At 45.7% G+C, this 14,047-nt stretch overlaps 1 protein-coding gene and 1 long non-coding RNA gene across 2 annotated transcripts in view; one reads left to right on the top strand and one right to left on the bottom strand.

Annotated features, from left to right (window-relative positions):
- The window catches only part of LOC308468757 (glutamate receptor 3), a 209,521-nt gene extending 207,388 nt beyond the window's left edge, over window positions 1-2,133 (top strand). Inside the window, exon 16 of the mRNA XM_080991187.1 lies at window positions 959-2,133. The gene's annotated coding sequence lies outside the window, so the exon portion shown is untranslated. The remainder of the gene's footprint in view (window positions 1-958) is intronic.
- On the bottom strand, window positions 1,847-8,182 carry LOC308468784. The gene is made up of 2 exons (XR_013981881.1): window positions 8,138-8,182; window positions 1,847-4,003 (listed from the first exon to the last, which is right to left on the bottom strand). It is a non-coding gene; the product is annotated as an uncharacterized lncRNA (long non-coding RNA).
- Between the last annotated feature and the right edge of the window lie 5,865 nt (window positions 8,183-14,047).

Here is a 14,047-nt window from a genome sequence, read left to right as displayed (position 1 = left end):
ATAGAATTGTACAGTTGGAAGGGATCCTGAGGATCATGTAGTCCAACCCTGTGCAATGCAGGAATTTCAACTCGATCATGCACGACAGATGGCTATCCAACCTTTGCTTAAAAACCTCCAAGGAAGGAGAGTCCACCCCAGGGGGTCTGTTCCACTATTGAGCAGTTCTTACTGTCAAAGTTCTTCCTGATAATGAGTTGGAATTTCCCTATTTGTAGATTGAAGCCATTGGTTCAGGACCAAGGCTCCAGAACAGGAGAAAACAAGCTTGCTCCATCTCCCATGTAACAGCCTTTTAGATATTTGAAGATGGCTATCATCTCTCCTCTTTTCCAGGCTAAACATACCCAGCTCCTTCAAGCGCTCCTATTAAGGCTTAGTTTCCAGACCCTTGATCATCTTGGCTGCCCTCCTCTGCACACATTCCTGCTTGTCAACATCCTCCCTAAATTGTGGTGCCCAGAATTGGACACAGTATTCCAGGTGTGGTCTGACCAAGGCAGAATAGAATGGTACTATTACTTCCCTTCATCTGGACACTGTACTTTTGCTGCAGCCTAGAATAGCATTAGGTTTTTTTGGCTGCTGCATCACACTGTTGACTCAAGTTAAGCCTGTGGTAACTCGACTACCTTTACAGTTATCCACATGTAGCATTCAGCAAGTGTACAGTCTGTGTCCCTGTGTGTTCAAGAGTTGAGCTGTACTCATCAGCAAGTGTACATTCTTTCACTCAAACACTTGTTCATGTGTAGAGACAGCTTGCACCTGTGTTCAGTGTAATGTGTGAACAAGTCCTCTGTTTAGTTGGATTTTGTGGTGCTATGTATTTTTCAGTATAATGCCCGAGTAGCTAATGTTCAGATCATTTCTTCCCTCATCCCTGGTTTTCACCTATGCCTTCGTGATAACCTCCCTCTCATGGAACACAGCTGAGATAGTTGCATTCTCATTGCAGATCCCGCACTTATGATGGCATGCAAAGGAAGGAGCTACCAAGATCCCAGCAACTTCAGTGATCCTGACCACCTGAGCCAATTTTACTCCCTCCCAGATGTCGGGTCTGACACATTATTGACGATGGTGCAATGAACTCTTCATAGGAATTTTATTTTTTCCTTCAGTGCCTTACAGGAAATTCTTAAGACTCAAAAACAATGCAAACCATCAAAAAAATAGTCTTGCTTTGCTTGAAAACAAAACAAAACAACAACAACTACTACTACAAGAAGAACACAGATTGATAAGAAGATGATATTCTCATACACGGAAAGAGAAAGAGAGAAAAGTATTCTTGTAAAAATAATTTTAACAAAAGTTCAACAGAAGCCATTCTTTGATACCACTGCACAGTATATATGGACGTTAATTCTTTTGAAAAGAGACAAAAGGTTTTCAAGTGCCCCCTTTTATCAAAATATTAAGCTGTTCTTAATATTATGCCTCAGAATACCACTACTTATATTCTTAGGGCAGCCTGTTAACCTAACTCTGTGATTTCCTGTCACAATGTGTTGCTTTGTTCCTTCCTTTGTGATGGTAAGGATCCTCTTTTGCCATTTCCGCTCTAGATCCTGCCTCACATTTTAAGAAAATGCATATATCTGCTCCAACAAGTGAATGTAACATACAAAAAATAAAAATGATGAAAATATATGGAGGGGGGGAGGAGGTGTGTCAACCAATCGAAATAAAACATCATGGAGGCTCATGCATCAATTTGTCAAGGAAGGACCTGGTGTATCTTACAAAGGAAAGTTTTCAAGAAGGAAAACACAAGAGGACAGGCTAGAAATGCACCCATGTCCTCTATCATCTGCAAGTGCATTCTTATTTTTCTTATTAAAACAAAAAAATAAATAGCATCACTAGTTTTGAGAAGAATTCATTCCATTCCATTTCCTGCCACATTTCACGTTTCTGTGCGATATATCTTTTGGATGTTTATTGCTGGCACCATTGTCCCTTCTCCATTCAGCATTTAATATCAAATGATTATAAGTGAGAGGACTGAAGAATACAGTTGTCCCCCATAACGCAGTTTCAGAATCTCCACCTTTTCTTTTCTTTTTCCTTTTCCTTTTGTAATAGTTAGGATAATAATGATGATGATAATGATGATAATAATTTTTTTTAAGAAAAAAAACTAGCACTGTGCTCAGACGATGCTTCGTGGATCAGCCTCGCTTTGTAAAAAACTAAAATTAAAAACCTAACACAGGATGGTACCTCAAAAGAGACCAGCTGGTCCGACTCGTAACAAAATGCTCTAGCATTACTATTGCTGGTAGTTATTATATTCTCAGCTGCTGCCAATCATAATTTCATGGCTACTTTTTTTCTTTCCTTTCTGAAAGATACTTAGGGTTCATCTTCAGTTTTCCTAACAGATATAACGCATTCCAGTATATACAGCTTAAGATACGGACTGCATTTATTGCCTTACAGCTTTTTCAGATGTAGGATGTGCTCCACCATAGAGTCTAGCAGAAGTCGACAACATTGGAAGAGCTCAGGGGCAGAGCGTGTGGCTGGAGTTAGAGAAGATACCAGGTCCAACTCCTGGAATCTCTAAATGTAAAAGACCTCAGGTAACAGGGTGAAGGAAGACCTCTGAGTCTGGAATCTTGGGGAGGTTTTTGCTCCTTAGAGTAGACATCCTTACCAAGGTGGACCAATGGTCTGACTCATTATGAAGCAGCATCATATGTTCATAAGCTGCATCTTTAAACAAAAACAAACAAAAAAAACAAAAAAAACCATTGTCATTTACCAGATAGACAAAATACAAGTTAAAGGAGTCATCTACATACTAATTACCTCTAATTATGACAATATGTGCAACTGGTAGTTCAGCAAGGGTTTCATTTCACTGATAACATACTGGATATTAAACAAAATTTTAAGAAATATTATGAATAATATATTTTTTCTTTAAAATCAAAAAAGGAAAAAATGTTTGAAAGAGGTCACTGAATATATTTGATAGCTCATTAGAACAAGGCATATAAAGGTCACTGATGATATATTTGATAGTTCATTAAATCAAGGGATATACTATAGGACTTGGGGGGGGGTACGTTTTCACAAATGTAACATAAAAAAAAAAAATCATCAGAGAAAATTCTCCCATAGAATAAGCTGCTGCTCATGTTTTTACAGAGGTATTAAGCAAAAAGAAGCTGTACTTTTTCATGAAACTGTGATTCTCAATTTCTGAATGCTATAATGTTCCAGCAAAAGGAAATGCAAAGCTGTGCAAAATGTTGTATTTAAGTTTTAAAAAAGGGAAAAAAATAGACATTTTCTTAGATGCTGTATAAAAAGAAATGTATGTTTGTCAAATGAAAATAATTTTTCAGAGTGGAGACTTCACACTAGTGAAGGGTTTGGTAAAAGGGTTGTTATTTTTAAAAACATGCATGTTTAAATAATTAAAAAATGTCAATTGCTTAAAAAAAATCCTGCTACTAACTTCAAGCTCTGGAAGTTCAGCAGTAGCCAGTTGAGAATTTTTTATTTTTATTTTTTCCCTTTTGTTTTTAAAAACAACAAAAAGTCTTTTTTAGGTTATTTCTTTATTCGGTTGTTAAAATTGCACTTCAGTGAAAAGAAGAAGAAGAAAAAAACCCTGCCAAGCGAAACTCATGGCTGTCAAAAGTGTAAAACTGCATGTGTGGGCATAAATTCCTAAGCCTCATTTGAATGAGGCATTGTACAAAGAGTTTTAATACATTTTGTAAATAAAATTGTAAAGAAAACAAAATTAAAAAAACTGATTCTGAACTTTTGCCTAAAGCAAACACTTGGCTCAGTAGCCTGTTTCATGGATATTCCTGGCAACTTACACCCAAGCAACTGCAATAGTTTCCACCATTCTTGTTGTTGTTGTTGCTTAGTTGTTTAGTCGTGTCCGACTCTTCGTGACCCCATGGACCAGAGCACGCCAGGGACTTCTGTCTTCCACTGCCTCCCGCAGTCTAATCCACCATTCTTAAGAACCCTTAAAAAAGAAAGACAGAACAAGGTTCTAGGCCTCATCTATACAGAAAAACTTGGGGGTGTACTTCGCATTTCCAAAATAAAACCATGGCAGCAATTGCTCACAGGTTCACTAAATACAGTTTTTATCAAAAGGAATCAGTTGTGTTGAAATGACAAAACAACCATCCACACAATCACCTGACAACTGTAGGCAACTATCAGGGCTCATCAGCAAAGATACCTACTCTCTGTCTCCTGTATTAGGTGGCTGGGTCTTTGAGCCACCATTTAAGAAATCCCCACAATTCTCCAGATTGCTACTTCATTAGGGGCATTATGGGAAAATTTACATGGCATCTTCTAGTTAGGGATGAGGGAGACATTTGAATTCAGCTCACATTTGAAGGTACACTTAGCTAATCTGCACTTTCTGAGACAAGATGCCAACCAAAACACAGCTGTCCTTTGAAATCTGCTTTTCTGTGAATTTAGCAATGTGGTTCTCCAACCAAGATGCAGGGGGAAGGTATGCTTATGGGCTGGGATGAGCTGGAATCAGACCTATAGGATCCCATACACTGTTGGTTCCAGATTTCAGGTGGCTTCGTAGGCATGACACCGTCTATGGCGCCCCATCCTCAATGTATCTATCTCCTCACTGCAGCAGATGCAAAGGGGTTCTTGTCAGACAGACCACTTCTGGGGTGAAGAACATCTAAGATGCCTGATCATGCTGACCCCCTGTCACCAGAGGCGAAGCAACCTGCTCCAGTACCTGGAGCGGCACTCGTTCCAGGGGGCGTGGCGCACATCCCGGGGGCATGTCACATGTCACAGGGGGGTGCCGCTGACGGGGGGTGGCATTTTGTCACACACACACTTGGAATGGCACCCAGGGTGACCCCCACATCAGAATGCCCCTGCCTGTCACCAGGCTTGGTCACATAAACTATCCCACTTAAAGAAACAGTTCATTTCTACAACATATTTAACCAGCAGTATGGTCATTTCTACAAGGACTGTAGGGAAGTTTGCCTTGACCCATAGTCCTGCAAAGAGTCTTGCAGTGGGACCAATGGGTGGTGAGCAGAATTGGCAGCAGGTAAGATGTGATGTGGAAAACCCAACAGAGCAAGGGTTAAGGAGAACCTATGGTATACAGAGAGCCCACAGGTTGTACAAAATCCAGGGATCTGGCACACAGTGCTATTTTTCTAGAAAAAGAGGCACCGGAACTCATGCTTGTTCAATGTTGCCCACATGAGAGATGCCGGAATTCAGTTCCCATAAATTTCACCTGGGGGGAAAAAAACCTGCTGGCACACAATGGGCTAAGCACAACTACAAGCAAGCACCCAATGTGGGAAGCAGGGAGCTGGGCCTGCCAGCCAATAATATAGAAGAAGAAGAAGAAGAAGAAGAAGAAGAAGAAGAAGAAGAAGAAGAAGAAGAAGAAGAAGAAGAAGAAGAAGAACCCATAAATTACATTAAATATTAAAAACTTCCCTAAAGAGGGCTGCCTTCAGATGTCTTTTAAAGATAGGATAGCTGCTTATTTCCTTCACATCTGAAGGGAGGGTGTTCCACAGGGAACCAGACAGAGGGCATTCTTCGTAGTGGCGCCCACCCTGTGGAACACCCTCCCTTCAGATGTGAAGGAAATAAGCAGCTATCCTATCTTTAAAAGACATCTGAAGGCAGCCCTGTTCAGGGAAATTTTTAATATTTAATGCTGTACTGTTTTTAACATTTGATTGGGAGCCGCCCAGAGTGGCTGGGGAAACTCAGCCAGATGGGCGGGGTATAAATAATAAATTATTTTTATATATTATATATTGTTGTTGTTGTTGTTGTTGTTGTTGTTGAAAGGTCCCTTGCTCATCTCTTGCTCATCGGACTCCTATACCCTGTATGCCCACAACCAGTGTGGACTGGTTCATTAATTCAAATGGGGCACTGCCCATTTTGTTATGTAAGCCTTTTTTTCAGAAACCGTATATATTAATCTTATGTAGTTAGGCTTTGTAGTATGAATGGATTTTGTTCTGTATTCTTTGTTTTATAGACTATATATAACAATGTTATGTTACTAAGCAAATTTAATAAAACGGGGGGGGGGGATTAAAAAAAATGGGGCACTGCCCCACCAACCTCTGCACTCAGCCAGTCTCACCACCTGCCTACCTCTCTGCTTACAACCAGTACTGTTGGCAGCTTCCTCCTTGGTGTTGGGGTTGTAGAACTCAGAAGGGAAGAGGATGGGGCCAAAACCAAGATCAGTTGGCTCGGCTTGCCATTGACTCTGACTCCATCTACTGTTGCGCTCCTTGCCTTCTGCTTTACCAGACCATATGGGCACCAGTCATCCCTGTCAACAATGTGCAATGGCAGGTAGGCACTTAGGAACGCAGATAGGTGGGCTTTAGAACACAAACCACCATTCAGATTATGTGGTGACAGTAAGACATTAAGAAGCCTGGTCAGAACCCACATTAAGGCCCATCCTCTATGGACACTGCAGGGTTTTTGCATGTGTTCAGGGCTGGTCCAACACATTTTGCCACCTGAGGCAGACCCCAAAACAGCACATCCCCTCCCTGCCAGGAAAGAAGGGATGAATGAAGATCTGCATTGGGAACAACAGGGGAATAAAGGACTGACATCAGGATCTGCTGCCCCTGGGTATCCTGCTGCCTGGGATGGACACCTCACCTTACCTCATGGCCCTGCATGTGTTCCAACTGATCCTCTTTGGAAGAGACCAACAGTTCCTGTAAATCACCATTCCTCACTTATCCAAACATTTGTCTTGTAGGGATGCCCTGGTGAAATGGTCAGTGTGAGTTTGCTGGCACTCTCATTCTATTTCCCAAGGATTGGGAATCCTGTGGCCCTCTAGATGTTGTTTGACTCCAGCTTCCATCAGACCCAGACTACATAGGCATTGGTCAGGGGTGATGGGAGGTGGAGTCGTAACAACAACTGGAGGGCCACAAATGCCCCAACTCGTATAAAACTGCTTCTCTAGAGTTTCTAGACAGTGTCTTCATCCCCTGTTGCAAACATAGGAGGCTGCTGTCTACTAAGTCAGACCATTGGGCTATCTTGCTCAATAATGTCCACACTGTATGGCAGCAGCTCTCCAGGGTTCCAGGCAGGTTATCTTTCCTTGCCCCATCTTGACCTGCTGAGGAAGGATTTGGGGACCTTCTATAAGAAAAGTAGACTGATCTATGGCCCCTCTCAAACATGAGGCCCCAACACTAAGGTACCTTGCTGTGACCAGCAGACCACTTCACATGTACACGGCAACTACCAGGTTATATTTGAGCTGCTGGTCATTTATTTTGGGATAATTATTCTTTCCTTACTATATCAAGAACGAAGAGCCTTGGTGTTTTTAAATCTGTGGAAGACTGGCTTTTGCAGAGTACATAAGCACAGCAGGCAGAGCGAGGCAGGACCACTCTAGGGAAGTCCAAGCGCAGCAACAGAGCACACACTTTGTGTGCATAAGGTTCCACTTGAATCTCCAGCATATCCAGAAGGGGGGAAAAGATCAGAGGTAGCAGTTGATCTGCCTAAGAAGCTGGAGAAGGTTACAGCTCAGTGGTCAGATTATGGATGCACGTGTGTTGATGTTAAAAAAAAAGTATTATATGAAAACACCCTAGTTTTCATCTCTGAAAATCCAAGTGGTTCTCCCAGGAGATACACAGAGACTCTTTGGGTGGACAGGTTGACATACAAAGTTCCCTAAGGTTGTGGTCGTAAGGAGAAGGTGTGGAAATGAGTGTGGAAGAGCATGCCTGTTTCTTGTTTTGTTTTTGGGTTTTTTCTTGTTGTTTTTTGTTTTTGCTTTTTTAATAAAAAAAGCATTTCCCTTCCATTGAGCACAAAGAGAGGAAGAAATACAAGGGAGAGAGCCACTCCAGCTCCTGAGCTGATCTAGAATGGAAGAATGGAATAGCTCAGAGGCCATCATCCCCAACATCCCATAGGGCTGGGAAAGATTTCCCGTCTGAAATCCTGGAGATTCTGCTGCCATTCAGTTTAAATAACACTGAGCTAGATGTCCATAGGCAGTTTCCTATGCACATCTAAAATTATCCTAGCTTTGGGGATGGGATGGTGGACAGCAAAGATACCTGACCCTTCAGATTCAATCCTTCTATGGACACTGGAGAGCCAACATCAGATGGACCGCAACATCACAAAAGTTTCTGCAGCAGTGGAGAAGGAGTGGCCCAGTACCAGCCTTGCTGAGGTTGGAGCATTCTGTCTGAAAAAAACACCAAATCCAATGTAGCCTATAACCCAGGGGTGGGGAATCTTCTTGACCGGGTGGGCTATATCCCTCCCCGACCACCTTTGACAGATGTGCAGGACCACGTACCACTCAATCACCTAATGACTGAATGAGGATTGAAGTCTCTGCCTATCAGGTTATGAGCAGAGAGTTTAATCCTGCTCTCTCCAGAGATCTGAGCTGGAGTTAACCTGTTGATAAGCAGGTGATTAAATCATGCTGCTTCGATTGTGCACACCCAAATTCCCTGTCGGGAACAGGCGGGTGCAACCGATGCGGAAGCCCACCCCATGCCCATCAGCTAATCTCACCTGCCCATTAGAGTGATGTTAGCTGATTGAGAGGTGGGCAAGGTTTGGGAGAAAGGGCCTTGTGGGTCAAATTAGATCCCTAACAGGGCAAGGTTGGCCCCTGGGCCAGAGGTGCCCCACCACTGCTGCAGGCCATCAGACAGCCTCCCAGGGACCAAAGAACTGCAGCCTTAAAGTAGAGTGTTTGATAAGCCCTGTCATAAGAGAAGACAAATCCTAGATGCAAGGTTATTTCTGAAATTTGTCACCTAGCTACATTCAGCTCAACGCAGCGAGATGAATCTATTTATGTACTGAACCTCCCACACAATATGCACACACAGAGATGCATGTTAAGTGACAATATTATATTCCTTGTTAGCAACTTCATTTCATGCTCAAAATTTAATCAGACCCAGGCAGGTGTGTTGTTGTTTCCTCCCACCACCACCACCACCATACCCCCATCCTTCAAAGCAAAACATGCTTGCCTTCCTTTATTTCCAGGCTTGGTGCGAAATATGGTGGAAACTGGCAAGCAGAACCAACCGCATGCTGGTGATTGATATTCTAACCAACGAAGCACATGTCAAAATTACCAGCATGGCACTGAGAACCGGGCTGTTAATTTGTTGGACGTTTCTCACTGTGAGAGTTATAGAAGTGTGAAAGAAACTGTAATGACAGACTAATAAATAAAGCCCTTGCTGTGCAAGCAGCCCTTTGCACAGCTATTCCAGCTGCAAGCTGCTGTGTGCTACAAGAAGCTAGGAAATTGGAGCATTTAAATTGAGCTGCACCAAAGAGGTGCGGGAGCATGGATGCCTCAGGTTGCGCTCAATGCACTTGGGGGTGCTTTCCTAGAGAACTGAGGCTCTAGCATATTAGAAAGAAGCAGCAAACATTATTACTTAAAGGAGCATACAGTATCTGCACTATAAACTTACAGTGCATTCAGGCATGGGATATTATTGTGTATTAATACGATGCTAGCACTCCTGGGCCATTTTCTAATGTTGCTTTTGCCCTGCCTGTTGTATTATGGAACTGTATTCTTTCTCTGTCATCTCCCACCCCCCACCTTGCTACATAGCCCCATGCAAGAGAGGACATAAGTACTACTGCACAGAGTACAGTTCTCTGTTTGAAAGACTGTCAGCCGAGAGCTGTCCATTCAAAGAAGTCGTCTTGCAGAAGGGCTGTCCAAGTCATGTTCAGAGTTAAACAAGCGTATGAAAAGAGATCAGGGACTTGAAGCTGTCCATCAATGGTCAGCACCTGGGCAGTGAATTCAGCAGGAATTCGACAGGTCACCAGGTCTTGATCTTCCTCACTATGTATTTCTGTTTCAATTGCTGTGATTATTCCTAAATGTGCACCTCCTAATTAGTATGTGAAGGATGGATGCAAATCAGTGCCCCCCCCCCCCCGGGCAGTGCATATTGGACACTCTGTCTTCTCCCCCCCCCGGCAAAAAAAAATAAACAACAATATTGGATTTAACATTTCCTCCACTCCCTCTCTCATTTTGATTGCCCTTTCAATCAAGACTAGCAACTTTCTCTAAGAAAGCCAAAAAGGTTCACAGAAGCACACGCTCAAACGATCTTGGAAAATATCTTGGAATCTGCTACTTTGAAAATAAATCAAATGGGATCATAGCCCTCTGGTGTGCAAATTGTCTCTTTCATAGCAAAGTGTGATAAGCTTAACTGCTAGAAATAAGCAGAAATGAAAGGCAACAGAATAATAGTTGTTTCTGGGCGTTGTAATGAAATTGCAACATTCCTCAGTGAATCTTGGTTTAAAATCTATGCTCTTTTGCAATCTGTAGAACACAAACAAGCATTGGAAGTAAGCTATTAAGCTTAAAATCTTTTGTTACCGTAGAGGATTTCTTATTCATTAGTGTTATCAAAATACCAAATAAGGTTGTTTCAGATTACAATACTGTTTAAATTTTGTTTGTGTGTGTGTGTTGTAGTAGTAGTAGTAGTAGTATTGGGGCTTTGAGAAAAAACCACAGATAGCCCACTGATGTTTGGGAGTTTTATTTAGTTATTCATTTAAATACAGTTCCAACCAATATTGCAAGATCTCTAAGTGTTATACAAAAGCAGGGGCGTATCAAGTGAGGGGCAGAGGGGGCGGGCCACCCCGGTTGCCATTCTGGGGGGTGACAAGATGGCCTATGCCTCCCCCCAGCTGTAGAGCAGCCGAGGGCGCAAGCAGTCAGTATGGGTGCCACTCGTGCGGTGTCCATATGGGCTGCCACATATGCACACTCTACGCAGGATGGCGCACATGCGCAGTCCGTACAGGATGCCGCACATGCACACTCCACACAGGATGCTGTACATGCGCACTCCATACGGAATGCCGCACATGCGCACTCCATACGGAATGCCGCACATGCGCACTCCATACGGAATGCCGCACATGCGCACTCCATACGGAATGCCGAACATGTGCACTCCATACGGAATGCTGCACATGCGCAGTCTGTACGGGATACAGTACATGCACACTCCATACAGGATGCCGCACATGCACACTCCACACGGGATGCCGCACATGTGCACTCCATATGGGATGCAGCACATGCGCAGTCCATACGGGATGCAGCACATGTACACTCCATACGAGATACAGTACATGCACACTCCACACGAGATGCCGCACATGCACACTCCATACGGGATGCCGCACATGTGCAGTCTGTATGGGATGCAGTACATGCACACTCCACACGGGATGCCGCACATGCACACTCCATACGAGATGCAGTACATGCGCACTCCATATGGGATGCCACACATGCTCAGTCCGTACGGGATGCCGCACATGCGCAGTCTCTGCGGGATACAGTACATGCACACTCCATACGGGATGCCGCACATGCACACTCCATACAGGATGCCGCACATGCGCAGTCCGTATGGGATGCCACACATGCACACTCCACACGGGATGCCGCACATGCACAGTCTGTGCGGGATACAGTACATGCACACTCCATACGGGATGCCGCACATGCGCACTCCATACGAGATGCCGCACATGTGCAGTCTGTATGGGATAAAGTACATGCACACTCCATACGGGATGCCGCACATGCGCAGTCTGTACGGGATACAGTACATGCACACTCCACACGGGATGCCGCACATGCACACTCCATAAGGAATGCCGCACATGCACACTCCATACGGGATGCTGCACATGCGCAGTCCGTACGGGATGCAGTAAATGCACACTCCATACAGGATGCCGCACATGCACACTCCATACGGGATGCCGCACATGCACACTCCATAAGGGATGCCGCACATGCACACTCCATACGGGATGCCGCACATGCGCAGTCCGTACGGGATGCAGTAAATGCACACTCCATACAGGATGCCGCACATGCACACTCCATAAGGGATGCTGCACATGCACACTCCATACGGGATGCCGCACATGCGCACTCCATAAGGGATGCTGCACATGCACACTCCATACGGGATGCCGCACATGCACACTCCATAAGGGATGCTGCACATGCACACTCCATACGGGATGCCGCACATGCACACTCCATAAGGGATGCTGCACATGCACACTCCATACAGGATGCCGCACATGCACACTCCATACAGGATGCCACACATGCACACTCCATACGGGATGCCGCACATGCGCACTCCATAAGGGATGCCGCACATGCACACTCCATACGGGATGCCGCACATGCACACTCCATACAGGATGCCGCACATGCACACTCCATAAGGGATGCTGCACATGCACACTCCATACGGGATGCCGCACATGCGCACTCCATACGGGATGCCGCACATGCACACTCCATACGGGATGCCGCACATGCACACTCCACACGGGATGCCGCACATGCGCACTCCATACGGGATGCCGCACATGTGTACTCCATACGGGATGCCGCACATGTGCAGTCTGTATGGGATGCAGTACATGCACACTCCATACGGGATGCCGCACATGCGCACTCCATACGGGATGCCGCACATGTGCAGTCTGTACGGGATGCAGTACATGCACACTCCATACGGGATGCCGCACATGTGCAGTCCGTACGGGATGCAGTACATGCACACTCCATACGGGATGCCGCACATGCGCACTCCATACGAGATGCCGCACATGCGCAGTCCGTATGGGATGCCGCACATGCGCACTCCATACAGGATGCCACACATGCGCAGTCTGTACGGGATGCAGTACATGCACACTCCGCACGGGATGCCACACATGCGCAGTCTGTACGGGATGCCGCACATGCACACTCCATATGGGATGCCGCATATGCACACTCCATAAGGTATGCCGCACATGCACACTCCATACAGGATGCCGCACATGCGCAGTCCGTATGGGATGCAGTACATGCACACTCCATACAGGATGCCGCACATGTGCAGTCTGTATGGGATACAGTACATGCACACTCCACACGGGATGCCGCACATGCGCACTCCATACAGGATGCCGCACATGTGCAGTCTGTGTGGGATATAGTACATGCACACTCCATACGGGATGCCGCACATGCACACTCCATACGGGATGCCGCACATGTGCAGTCTGTATGGGATAAAGTACATGCCCACTCCATACGGGATGCCGCACATGTGCAGTCTGTACGGGATGCAGTACACGCACACTCCATACGGGATGCCGCACATGCACACTCCATACGGGATGCCGCACATGCGCAGTCTGTGTGGGATATAGTACATGCACACTCCACACGAGATGCCGCACATGCGCAGTCCATACGGGATGCCACACATGCACACTCCACACGGGATGCCGCACATGCGCAGTCTGTACGGGATACAGTACATGCACACTCCACATGGGATGCCGCACATGCACACTCCATACGGGATGCCGCACATGCACACTCCATACGGGATGCTGCACATGTGCAGTCTGTATGGGATAAAGTACATGCACACTCCATACGGGATGCCGCACATGTGCAGTCTGTACGGGATGCAGTACACGCACACTCCATACGGGATGCCGCACATGCACACTCCATACGGGATGCCGCACATGCGCAGTCTGTGTGGGATATAGTACATGCACACTCCACACGAGATGCCGCACATGCGCAGTCCATACGGGATGCCACACATGCACACTCCACACGGGATGCCGCACATGCGCAGTCCATACGGGATGCCACACATGCACACTCCACATGGGATGCTGCACATGCACACTCCATACGGGATGCCGCACATGCACACTCCATACGGGATGCCGCACATGCACACTCCATAAGGGATGCCGCACATGCACACTCCATATGGGATGCCGCACATGTGCAGTCTGTACGGGATGCAGTACACGCACACTCCATACGGGATGCCGCACATGCACACTCCATACGGGATGCCGCACATGCGCAGTCTGTATGGGAGGCAGTACA

This window comes from Podarcis pityusensis, assembly GCF_964106645.2.
Source record: "Podarcis pityusensis genome assembly, chromosome: Z".
Lineage (NCBI taxonomy): Eukaryota > Metazoa > Chordata > Lepidosauria > Squamata > Lacertidae > Podarcis > Podarcis pityusensis.
This window is presented reverse-complemented; position numbering and strand designations above follow the sequence as displayed.